Source organism: Neovison vison, chromosome 5, assembly GCF_020171115.1.
Source record: "Neovison vison isolate M4711 chromosome 5, ASM_NN_V1, whole genome shotgun sequence".
NCBI classification, from domain to species: Eukaryota; Metazoa; Chordata; class Mammalia; order Carnivora; family Mustelidae; genus Neogale; species Neogale vison.
In genome coordinates, this window is record NC_058095.1 from 35,724,627 (window position 1) to 35,737,137 (window position 12,511).

General features: G+C 33.9%; 1 protein-coding gene across 8 annotated transcripts in view; it reads left to right on the forward strand.

Moving 5' to 3' along the window:
- Positions 1-12,511, forward strand: part of BCAS3 (BCAS3 microtubule associated cell migration factor) — a 588,867-nt gene that overhangs the window by 189,973 nt on the left and 386,383 nt on the right. The window lies entirely within an intron of this gene.

The following is a 12,511-nucleotide window of genomic DNA, read 5'->3' on the forward strand; positions in this document are numbered from 1 at the left end:
TTTGGGTGTTTTTTTTTTTTTTTTGGCATTTATATCATGGGTTTTTCAACCAGTTTTGTTTGTTTGTTTGTTTTTAGAAATGGAAAATATGAACTATGGACTCTGACTTTTATTATATGGGTCAGTATATATCAGAAAAGTAACTAGTGTTCAGTAGGTGGTTCTTGAATGAAGTAATTTAAAATAAAAATTTAGAAATCCTCTAATCATTAGTTTTGTTCTCAAGAAGATTGTAAACAGTGCTGTTGAGTTGTGTTAATTTCTGTATTATATTTAAGCCGAGAATTTCAATATTCCAGACTACATATTATTGCATGTAAGTGACACTTTCTTTGTAACTTTGTTTCTTTTTCATTTTGTAGCATATTATAAATTACATGTATTTTCCCCTACTTTTTGGTGGTAGTGTCTATTTTTCTGCTTGTTCTTAAGGAATTTGTTAAGGAGAGATGTTATAGTATATGGAATGCCCTACTATTCATTTTCTTTCACCAAACTTTTTGTTACATAAGGCTTCAAACATAAAAATTGATTTAAAAGATGGTATAGTAATGATGCTTGTATCACCACTTTGATTAAATAGGTGTTCACATTTCATATGTATTATATATATATGTATATACGTGTACACCCATGGTATGTGTAATATATATACATAGGCATATTGTATTTTGTCAAATCATTTGAATTTAAGTTACATACTTGATGATGACATTTCACCAGACTACAAATTAATCATCTATTTCCTAAGAATAAGGGCCTTTTCCCATGTAACCAGATATTATAGTTCAAAAGGTTAACACATTATAGTATCTTATATCCAAACCATAATTGAAAATTTCCCAATTGTTTCAAAAATGTGTCCTACAAAATGTGTAATGTGGTACTGTGTTTGATCACGTGGGTATGTTAGTAGCTCATCAAAATATCTACATATTGGAGTAAGTTTTTCTTGTGGAGATTAGCAAGTAATCTGTAGAGTGGTATTTTGGCTTCATATCTGAAACAACTTTTTACTTAATAGTGTTGTTAAGTGGAAAGCTGTAGAATGGTGGTTTTTCTACTTCTGTCATGTTTTCTGCATGATTAACTGCTGTTCTTCTATTTAAAAAAAACCAGTTTTTTCTCATCAGCCAGGAATGAACCATAGTTCTCTTGTATGAGAAGGCTAAGATACACACTTAATTCTTTCTCTTTACCAATTTTCATGGTTAGGAATTGATTTAATACTTAGAGTGGTGTACTTCCACTCTGGTGGAGCTATTTTTAAAATGCTTTGTTTTTAAGTAAAAGGCAAAATTGCTCTTTTGCTTTCAGAGCTGAAATAATCTTCATAAACTTACAATCTTTTCTGATCTTATCCTTTCAATTGATGGATCTAAGGAGATTGTTATTTTTATCTTATTCTGTAGAAATGATCCTATTAGTTAAAATTGATGGAAAGACTGATCTTTTTTCCCTTTTCATCTTTTCAAATAAAGAATGATGGTAAGAGGATAATATAGAGTATTTTGAATAATCTCCCTTCTAATATCTTAATAAGTCATTTTTGATAGAGAGAAAGATTTTCCAGTGATTGTTGATCAGTAGGATTGATTTAATTAATGAAGACAAAGATTTATGGAAATGCTCTGAATGTTATGGGAATTAAGTTAAATTTGAAGAAACAATCTGGAAGTTATGTCACTTACAGCACTCTACTTGGAACAACCAGTATGACTCATTTTGATAGTCCATCTGTTATGTCATATCTCCTTTGTATTAATGTATATTTCATATTACCATAGTCAGAGTGCTTCAGACATTGGAAGCTGTGTTTTTTCCTGTCTGTGGCTTTCCATTAAAATAAGAACATCCTATATAACCTAAGGAATGTTTTAGTTATCTCTATCATTGTCTAACTGTAGTTTTCTGTGATTTCATAATTTTGATGTACATTTTTATTTGATTTCTATTTGAACTCCCAAATTAGTGTTTTTATGGTAAGATTAAGAATTTTTATATTTATAACTACTTTTTTTGTGTTCCTAATGCACTAGTTGTATAATTCTATGATAAGACTTATCTTGGAGTAATCATTTCTTTAAATATTTGTTTTCCTACCTAACCTCTGGGCTCCACTTTACATTAGGGTTCCCTCTTGGTGTTGTGCATTCTATCAATTTTGGCAAACATAATAATAGTACGGTACAGATTAGTTTCACTGCCCAAAAAATCCCCTTTGTACTTGTTCATCACTCCCTCCCTTAACCCTTAACCCACAACCAGTGATCCTTTTACTGTTTCCATAGTTTCAGTTTTCCCAGAATGTCACATAGTTGAAATCTTACTATATATAGTCATTTCAGATTGGCTTCCTTCATTTACTAATTTTTTTTTAATTATTTTTTAATTATTTAATTATTTTTTAATTATTACCCACATCTTCTCTTTATGTGTTTAAATCTCCTCCATGTCTTTTCATGCCTTGATTGCTCATTTCTTTTTAGTGATAAATAGCATTCCATTGTGTGGATATACCATAGTTTATTTGCCATTTTTGTAACTTCTTTGATGAGGTATCTGTTCAGATTTTTTGTTCATTTTTAATTCGGTTGTTCAATTTTTAATTATTGACTTTTAAGATTTCTTTGTATTTGGATAACAGTCTTGTATTAAATATGTGTTTTGTAAATACTTTCTTGTAGTCTTTGGTTTGTCTTCTTATTCTCTTGAAAGTGTTTTTGAAGATCAGACTTACTTAATTTTAATGAAGTCCAGCTTATCAATTATTTCTTTTATAGATCATTCCTTTGGTGTATATATAACCTCTTTAAAACATATAAATTGACATTCTTCTGCTCTTGGATTCTTAAGTGAATCTTACAGTGAATTTTTTAATTTCTTGGAGGGGGATAGTTTTATGAGAACTATTTCATGAGTTTTTTTTTTTAATTATTACCCACATCTTCTCTTTATTAAACAGTTTTATTTTCTTTTTTTTTTCCAATTTATTTATTTTCAGAAAAACAGTATTCATTATTTTTTCACCACACCCAGTGCTCCATGCAAGCCATGCCCTCTATAATACCCACCACCTGGTACCCCAACCTCCCACCCCCCCGCCACTTCAAACCCCTCAGACTGTTTTTCAGAGTTTTTAAGATCTCTTTTATTTTTTTTTTTTTTGAATCTCAAACTTCTATCTAGGATCTGGAAGGTCCATGGATAAAATTCAGAGAGAGTTTTTGAACTTAGGAAAAAAACTACATCTTTAATTTTTCTAATAACTGATGAAAGTTCTCTTCACTTATGAATATGTAAAATAAACCAATGAAATATTAGCTGTACCTATGAGTGTGAGCAATAAAAGTAACATGTTTTTACATCATTTCTATCTTATTTATATAATTCTCTCAGTACGGCTTATGGTTCAAAATTATGGTAGACTCTGTATTTTAATATATATCAAAAAACGCATACTCTGTATGCCAGTTTTTAAAATCACGAGTGTTTTACTTTGTCTTAAAAATGTATTATTCTGAGAAAGATGTTCCTAGGCTTCACCATATTGTTAAAAATGTTCATGGCACTAGAATGTTAAGCGCCTGTTATCCAAAGGTTTATGCTTGGTATAATTTCACCTTGCAAAACACTTTGGAAGCTAATTCTTTCACTGGAGATGACATTCACATTGACTGACTCAGGCTTGGTGATTGAGTTAACAAGTGACATTCCCTACTCATGGAATCTGCTGGTGTGATAGAGACTTAAAAACAAGGAAGGAAAATCCTTTGTGGAGTAAGGACAGAATGGCAGGAGATGAATATTAACTTTTTTTGACTACTGGGGAAAGTTCTTCAAAGGAAGTCAGTTCTAAATTCTAACCTAAAAGATGGTTAGCTAGGAAATAATGATTCTGTGTCTGGTATAGAAATAAAATTAGTTGAATGAATGAGTCAAGAACAATATGGCACATTTGACATAGATTGTGAAGCGGAGTCTATACAGTGGACTCCTCTGTTTATTATGTGGCAGATGTATTTTTCAAAGTGTCCTCATTTCTGCAACATTTTATAAATGCTTTGTACCTGTTTAAATATTTGAATTAAATGGAGGGTTCATAACTCAGCAACCACTCACAAAATTGGTTTGCAAAATCTTTCATAGAAGATGGTAGAGATTTCATTCAACTGCTTGCAATTCATCTTAGTTATTTACTGTTCAGCTCTGAGTATTTTTGCTACTCAGAATATGACTGTTATGGCTTGAGTATAAGCAAGTGTGTTTATAAAAGAGTCAGTTCTCAATTATTTGAAAGCCTCGATTTTTTTTTTTAAACTGATCAGTGTCTGAATTGTTTCTATATAAGGACGTCAGACTCAGCTGTGGCTGCTATTATCCAGCTCCTGTGATTATGTGACATTTTATTTTGCTTGTCTAGTTTCTGTATTATATTTCTTTTTTATCTTAACCCTCTCAGATTGAGACATATATACTTACATACATATGAAATGTTTGAAGCAAGAGGCTGCATTGCTGTTTGTAAATGCACGGATACCTTAGTGGTTGTTACTTTCTCCTTTAGTTACTTACAGTTTTAAAAAATATTTTTGGGAGATCAAATGATGTATTTTCTATTGATCTTTAAGCCCTCCAAAAAATTTACTTATGCTATACAATGAGACAGTTTTCTGTTCTCTGGTTGATTTAGTTTTATTAGCTTTTGAACTTCTATCAGTTGGTGGTTTGTAGAAAGGTATGTAATTTAAGTGGCTCTTACACAGTACTTATGATACTTTTGCTTAAATTGGCTTTTTCAAAATATAACTTGTAGATCCTCTAGTAACAGCTTCCAGTTTTTCTTTACATGTATCCATATGTGCTTCTAAATTTGCTTGTATCAGTAAGTTTTAACGGTTTTGCTCTTCTAATCTTTTATTTGGTTAAAGACATTCTCATGGGGTACATAGTGTGGATAATAATAATAACAGTGCTTGTTAGAATACTTTTTACAAGTTTAGGGAAGTTCATTAAAAACCAAACAAAACACAACAAAAATGTTGATTTTGTATTTTTGTTTTTAAACCTCATCTTTCTCTAATCATTTACCTGAACCTATCCCTGTTATACTTAAGAATATAAATAAATTTCAGTCTTTTACTTTTTTTTTTTTTTAGAAAGGCATATTTTTGGATGACAGAATTACTAAAATGTCCTGGACATACATCAGAATACAAGAAGAAACCAGACCTGTTGTCCACCTGAGAAATTTTAAAAGCAGTGTAAAATGTACATGACGAAATAATACTCCAAAGTGTAGTAAGGAGAAAACATTGGTTGTTTGACTGGGTGGTGTGCCATTCGGTCTTGTATGGGCCTATTCAGCAAAGAAATTATGGGCTGCCGTTAAATAGCATTGTGAAACTTCTAGTTCAGCAGCCGCAAGCAGTTTGTTTTTCAGTTTCTCCTTCCCATTCTTGTTTATTAGCTGTGACTCTGAGTCCTGAATTAGAACAAATATTTTAATGGCAACATTTATGATTTGGTTGGAAGTGCCAGAGAGGCCGCCTGTGCTCAGATCTAGGCAGATTTCTCTATGGGTGGTGTAAATTTGTTGCTTTCAGTGATTTAGATACACAAAGAGGAATGTTTTCTATTTCTGCAGTTTTTTTTTTTAAATTAATGAACTTTAGTTTTTCCAGCAGTTTCAGGTTCACAGCAAATTAGAAAGTACAAGAGAACTCTCATATAATCCTGCCCTCACCCCAAACTGACCATACTATTGACATTCTACACCACAGTGGTAGTATTGTTATAGGTGATGAACCTATATTGACACATCATTATCAACCAAAGTCTGTCGTTTACCTTAGGTGTCCTCTTGGTGTTCACACATTCTCTGTCTTGACAAATTAAAATTGACATGTATATACCTTTGTAGTATCCTGCCAAATAGTTTCATTGCCTTAATGTTTTTCATCATTATTTGAGACTTCTCAGTTATTATTTCTTTAAACATTTTTTTCTGCCTCTTTTTCCTTCTTTTCTACTTATTGATCAGTCTTCTTGGTGGTATCTTATATGTCTCAGGGGCTCTCTTCATTTTCTTTTTTCTTCATTCTCTTTGTCTCAAACTAGATGATCTCAGTTGATTTCTTCTGCCTGGTTCAGATCTGCTGTATGAGCCCCTCTATTGAAGTTATTGTCCTTTGAACTCCAGAATTTCTCTATGTTTCCTTTTTATAATATTTTATCTTTATTGATATCCTCTACTTGGTGAGACATACTTCTCATACTTTAATCCCCTTAGACATGCTTTCTCTACACCCTTTCTGGTATTTGCTATTCTCACCACTTTTTATTTTATAAATACTAGATACAGGTAAGAAAGATGATTTGGAAATATTTCTTCCCAGTGAGGAGTTTGTATTTTTATCTAACAGGGTTTTTTTGCAGAGCAAAGTTACTTACTTTTTGTCCAATCCAATTAAAAAAAATCATTTCAATTTTTGCGTTCATGTCTAAACCAATCTGGGGCCTGAAGACTTTTCTCTTTATGTGATTTTCTAATAGTATTCTGGTTTTACATTTTATATTTAAGTTTATCCATTTTGTGTTAGTTTTTGGTGGGGGTGCAGAGGGAGAGGGAGAAAGAATCTTTAACAGGCTTCTTGGCCAGCGTGGAGCCTGATGCGGGACTTGATCTCAGGACACTGAGATCATGACCTGAGCTGAAATCAGAAGTTGAACGCTTAACCCACTGTGCCACTCAGGTTCCCCATTTTGTGTTAGTTTTTGTATAATACATTGGATTAGGTCATGGTTCATTTGTTTGTTTGTTTTTTCGCTTGTGGATATTCAGGTGATACTTCATCATTTTTTTCGAGGTCCCATTCTTTCTCCATTGAATTTCTTTTGCACTTTTCTTATTAAAGTAACATACTTCTGTGGGCTATTTCTGGATTCTCTGATGAAGATGACTTTTTAAAAAAATTTTATTTATTTATTTGACAGACAGAGATCACAAGTAGGCAGTGAAGCAGGCAGAGAGAGAGGAGGAAGCAGGCTCCCCGCTGAGCAGAGAGCCCAATGCGGGGCTCGATCCCAGGACCCTGAGATCATGACCTGAGCCGAAGGCAGAGGCTTTAACCCACCGAGCCACCAGGCACCCCTGAAGATGACTTTTTTAGTTTTTCTCTGCATGGGACTATCTGCATCTTGCCCATAATTTTCAGGAATGTTTCAACTAGACAGGATAGGTTAGTTTGACAGTTGTCTATTTATTTTCTAATGTCAGCTCTCTTTTAACATTATTAATCTTTTAAAAAATATTTATTTATTTTGGGAGGGCATACCCCACCACTGAGTGTGGAGCCTGACGTGGGGCTTGATCCCAGGACCCCAAGATCATGACCTGAGCCAAAGGCAGGTGCTCAACCAACTGAGCCACCTGGGTACCCCATTAAAGCATTATTAATCTGATCCTTTTGGTTAGTTGAGTACAGAGTTGTGCTTTGGGGGGCATCATTCTAATTTATGGTTATCAGTTCATATGGAGCCATTGAAAATTTTTTAAAAGGTTGATGAGTTCTTCTTGCCCTCACATATTGTGGATTTTTCTTCCTCCTGCTGTTCTGCTTGATGTAAGAGAAACTACTTTTATTTATGTTTTTGTATTGAATTTTCAAGTTGGTTTTTTAAAATACTTCAGGGTTTTTTTATTGGTTTTGTTTTGGTTATAGGATAATAGTAGCAGTCTCTTTTGATTTTACAAATTCAACCCCAAATCCTCTTTGCTGGTCATTGGAGTAGGTAAAATGTTGAAGACACTAGATGTATACAGTAACCTGTGTACTTGTATTAGCTCAGGCTGTCATAACAAAATACCATAGACTGGGGGGCTTAAACAACAGCGTTTTTTCCCCCAGTTCTGGAGGCTAGAAGTCCCAGAACTGGGTTCCAGCTGATTTGATTTCTAGTGAGGTGTTTCTTCCTGACTAACAAATAGTCACCTTCTCAGTGTGTCTTCACATGGCCTTTCTTTGGTGCAGGGGAGCAAGGAGAGAGAGAGGAAGCTAGTTCTGTGGTCTCTCTTTTTAAATTTTTATTTTTGTTCTTTTTTAAAAATTGAAATATAATTGATTGTTCTATTAGTTACAAGTGTGTAATATCTTGATTTGACAATTCTCTACCTTACTTAGTGCTCACCGTGATAAGTGTAATCACCATCTGTCACCATACAACATTATTACAGTATTACTGGCTATATTCCTTATGCTGTACTTTTAATATCCCTGACTTATTTATTTTATAACTGGAAGTTTGTACCTCTTAACCTTTATCTCTTCTGCTCATCCCCCTCACCTCCCCTCTGGCAACCATCAGTTTGTTCTCAGTATTTAAGTCTGTTTTTTTGTTTATTTGTTCATTTGTCTCATTTTTTTAGATTCCACATTTAATTGAGATATATGATATTTCTCTTTCTGACTTCACTTAGCATAGTAACCCTCTAGCTCCATCTATGTTGCAAATGGCAAAAATCACATCCTTTTTTATAGCCAAGTAATATTTTTTATTATATATATAAATATATATGACATCTTTATCCATTCATGTATTGATGGACACTTAGGTTTCTTCCATATCTTGGCTGTTAAAAATAATGCTGTACTATACATAGGGGTGCATATAGCATATGGGTGTTCTATTATTAATTTTTTGAGGAACTTCTATATTGTTTTTCACAGTGGTTGCACCAATTTACGTTCTTACCAGTGGTGTACAAGGGTTTGTGATGACTCTTCTTATAAGGAAACTAATCATATCAGATCATGGTCTCACCCTATCACCTGATTTAAACTTAATTACTTTCTTAAAGACCTCATCTCCACATATAGCTTGAGTTTTTAAGAGTTTCAGTATAGAAATTTGGGGCTGCACAAATACTGAGTTCACAACAGTACATGTAAGAATCATTCAGTTACTCTTAGTTTTTTAAAAAAGTCTTACTTGGTCACAGCCCAATTCTAGGTTCTTCTGTTTATGATTGTTGTGTCATACTTTTTCCAATATGTTTACTTCCATTTTAAGATACTCAAATATTTTGTAAGAGATGTTAAATATTAATGATACCTTCATCTTGTATTGTGCTGTCTAAAAGTATTATAGCCCAACACAACTTTACTGCTTCAACCTTTTCTCCTACCCTTTCCCTCCAACATTTAGCCACACAATTTTTCAGCTCCTTAAACATGTTACATCATTTTTCCTCTTCTGAGATCCTCTCTTACCAGGGTAACTCCTTTTTATCTCTTGAGTCCCACTTTAAATATCATTTTGTGAAGACCTGCCTGACTCTAAATAAAATGTCATGCCCCCTCCACCTTGCCACTTAATTGGGCAAGTTACTTAGTCTGTTTGGATCACCCCCAGAACTTCAGTTTTCTCATCAGTGAAATGAGGGGTGATAATGGTGCGTAAAACAATACCAAAATATGGTGAGGCCTCACAAAATTTAGCTGGCATTGTTTTTATTATTATTAACCTACCTCATCCTAGTTTAAATTTACTTATACCCATTGAGAGTATCCTTTCAACATGTTTTCTGCTAGAGGTAAGCTCTTACTTTGTCCCCAGGCATTGCTTATTATTAGCCTGGTAATTTTCACATAGTTGGTAGTAAGTATACACTGAATACTTACATTAATTAATTATTCTTTTCTCTCATTATCATCATGGAAAAACTCTGGCAGGGCAGAGATAAGGCATTAATTCAGCATAATTATTCATTCGTTGAATAAAACCAAGTTATTTCTCGTTTGTGGTTTGAGCAAGAATCATCGTTTCGCCTAAATTATGGAAGTGATCCCTGGTGGCAAATTGTATTAAATGAAGAAACATATCACATATACTTAAGACTGAAATATAGAACATAAATATTAAAAATATCTTGTGGAAAATGTATCATATTTGTGTAACTAAGTACACTAGATTGGCATATCATTAAGTATATTGTCTTTGACATAAAAGAAGACAAGTATTTTTTATTAATTAAATTGGAAATTAGAAATTTATTAGAAATTTATTAGAATATTTATTAGAATAAAGAAATACTCAACCGTATGCAGTAAGCCTGACATTTCTAAAACAGACCTGTTGTCTTTAATTTGGTAAATAATTGATCTGTTTTCCAGAGGCTTTATTTCTGCCAGCTGAGTAGCTGAGAGCTGTGAAGTGCAGCACATCTACATTTTAAATAATTGCCCTTCCTTGGCAGGGAAATTGCTTTTCCATCCATTAATAAGAGGAAAATGAATGTTGGGTCTATAGTAAAGTAGATTAAACATGTACCTCTTTGGATGCTTGACTGCATCTTTAACAGACTTGAAATTTTTCTGGTTAATTAAATGCTATATATTGAAAGGTGATGGTGGTCTTGGGTTAATCATTTAAAAAGTTTAGGTTGGATATTTTTTTTCTTTTGCACAGATTTGTCCCCATTAATCATAGCGAGTGGTCAGGAAAATACCTTGTCTTGATTTTTATTAACATCTATAATGCCTTAGATTTACAGAATTATGTGGCTTCAGATTTTTTCTCTCATCTGACAGCTTCTGGTTTATTACTGCCAGTCACTTATACTGTATCACAAACAATGCAGAGGCAGCTTGGAGAGTTTATTGCTCCCCCTCCCCAAGAAAGAGATGTTTCCATTCTAGATTTGTAGTTACTTTCCTCTGTCGTCATCTCATAAAATGATGTGTTTTACTCATGTAATGGATTACTCCCTGAAGAATGTGTTCTCTTTGCTTACTCTTTGTGGCGCAGGACTTGTATGAGAGTCAATAGGAACTTTGCAGGTTTGACTTACCATAAAGTACAGTAGGCATCATATCCAGGACCTGTGCTATTATTGTGGCCCCACCAAAATGTTTAATTCCTTTTAAAAGCAAAAATAAATAAATAAATAAATAAACATTTACGCTAATGGGATACTTTAATATATGTTTAAACCAGCAACTGTAATCATAAAATACAACTTTAAATATTTTTTCATTGAAGACAGGGTCCATAAAGGCCAAAATGCCCAAAGCCCATTAATATCCTAATGTAACCCCGGGTCCTGGGTGTCCATTAGTAAGGGGGAGCCCTTCTCCTTTTCCACCATGACTGCCATAGTATTTCTAGTTAATTAAGCAAAGGTGCTCAGTTTGCCCTAAAAGGATTAATGAAAGATGAGAATACATATATGTATGCTATGTAAAATGTGAAGCAAACATATACACACACACACACACATATCTGTAACACTGTACTGCCCGTAACAGGTGTAACTATAACAGTAGAAACTGAGTATTAAATTCTGAAGAAGGTAAAGAAGAATATTTATAGCCAAGTACATACATGCAAAGTAGCCAAGGGTGAATTAACTTTTGCTTATTAGGAAAACTTCACTGGTTGTTAAGCAGTGAAGTGCTTGAATATTTGTGGTCCCTTCCAGTTTCCTCTTCTCTAGAATGCTCTGGTGCTCCCCTGGGTTCAGGCTTGTTTCAGTGTTCTCATTCAGATTTGTCTCTTCTCTTGCCATATGTTAATTATTTTGAACATTGCTCTGAAAACAGTGCAAATATTTCTCAAGGATACATATATTCCAAAGGACATACATTACATATATCCAATAGGATGGGTACTTAGGGTAGAAAGGGATGGGAATGGGGACTGGGTGTAGGAATGGATGATGAAAGGGAGCATGTTAAAAACAGTAGTCCATATCAGTATTCAGAATTAACATAATGGGTTTTACCAAAAAAGCCATTTTAGAGTACCAACAGTATAGATGAGAATAAAATTATTTAATTTAAAATGAACTAGGGGCACCTGGGTGGCTCAGTGGGTTAAAGCCTCTGCCTTCGGCTCAGGTCATGATCCCAGGGTCCTGGGATCAAGCCCCACATCGGGCTCTCTGCTCAGCAGAGAGCCTGCTTCCCCCCTCTCTCTCTGCCTGCCTCTCTGCCTGCTTGTGATCTCTGTCAAATAAATAAAATCTTTAAAATAAAATGAACTTGTCTTTTGGCTTTCCCTTTGTTCTTTTGATTGTTTTGTGGGAAGTTTTTGATGGTTATAGTTGGTTTTGATCTTGCTATTCAAGTCTTTTTTTTTTTTTTAAAGATATTTACTTGAGAGAGAGAAAGAGAGAGTGGGGGAGGAGTAGAAGCAGAGGGAGAGAAGAAGAACCTCAAGCAGAACCTGATACAGGACTCGATCTCACAATCCTGAGATCATGACATGAGCTGAAATCAAGAATCAGATGCTTAGCCGACTGAGCCACCCAGGCGCCCCACAAGCCATATCTTTCTGACAGGCTAAAAAGCCATTACACTTATCTATTATGGATACAGATGTGTAGAGTGAGGTTGTGCAAAGAGTGCCTACCTGCCCGGTAATCTTTGTTGTATGACAGTGGTTGTTCTTATGAATATTCTTTATGAAACGTAATTAAGGAGTCATGTTTTGAAATACTATAGATAGG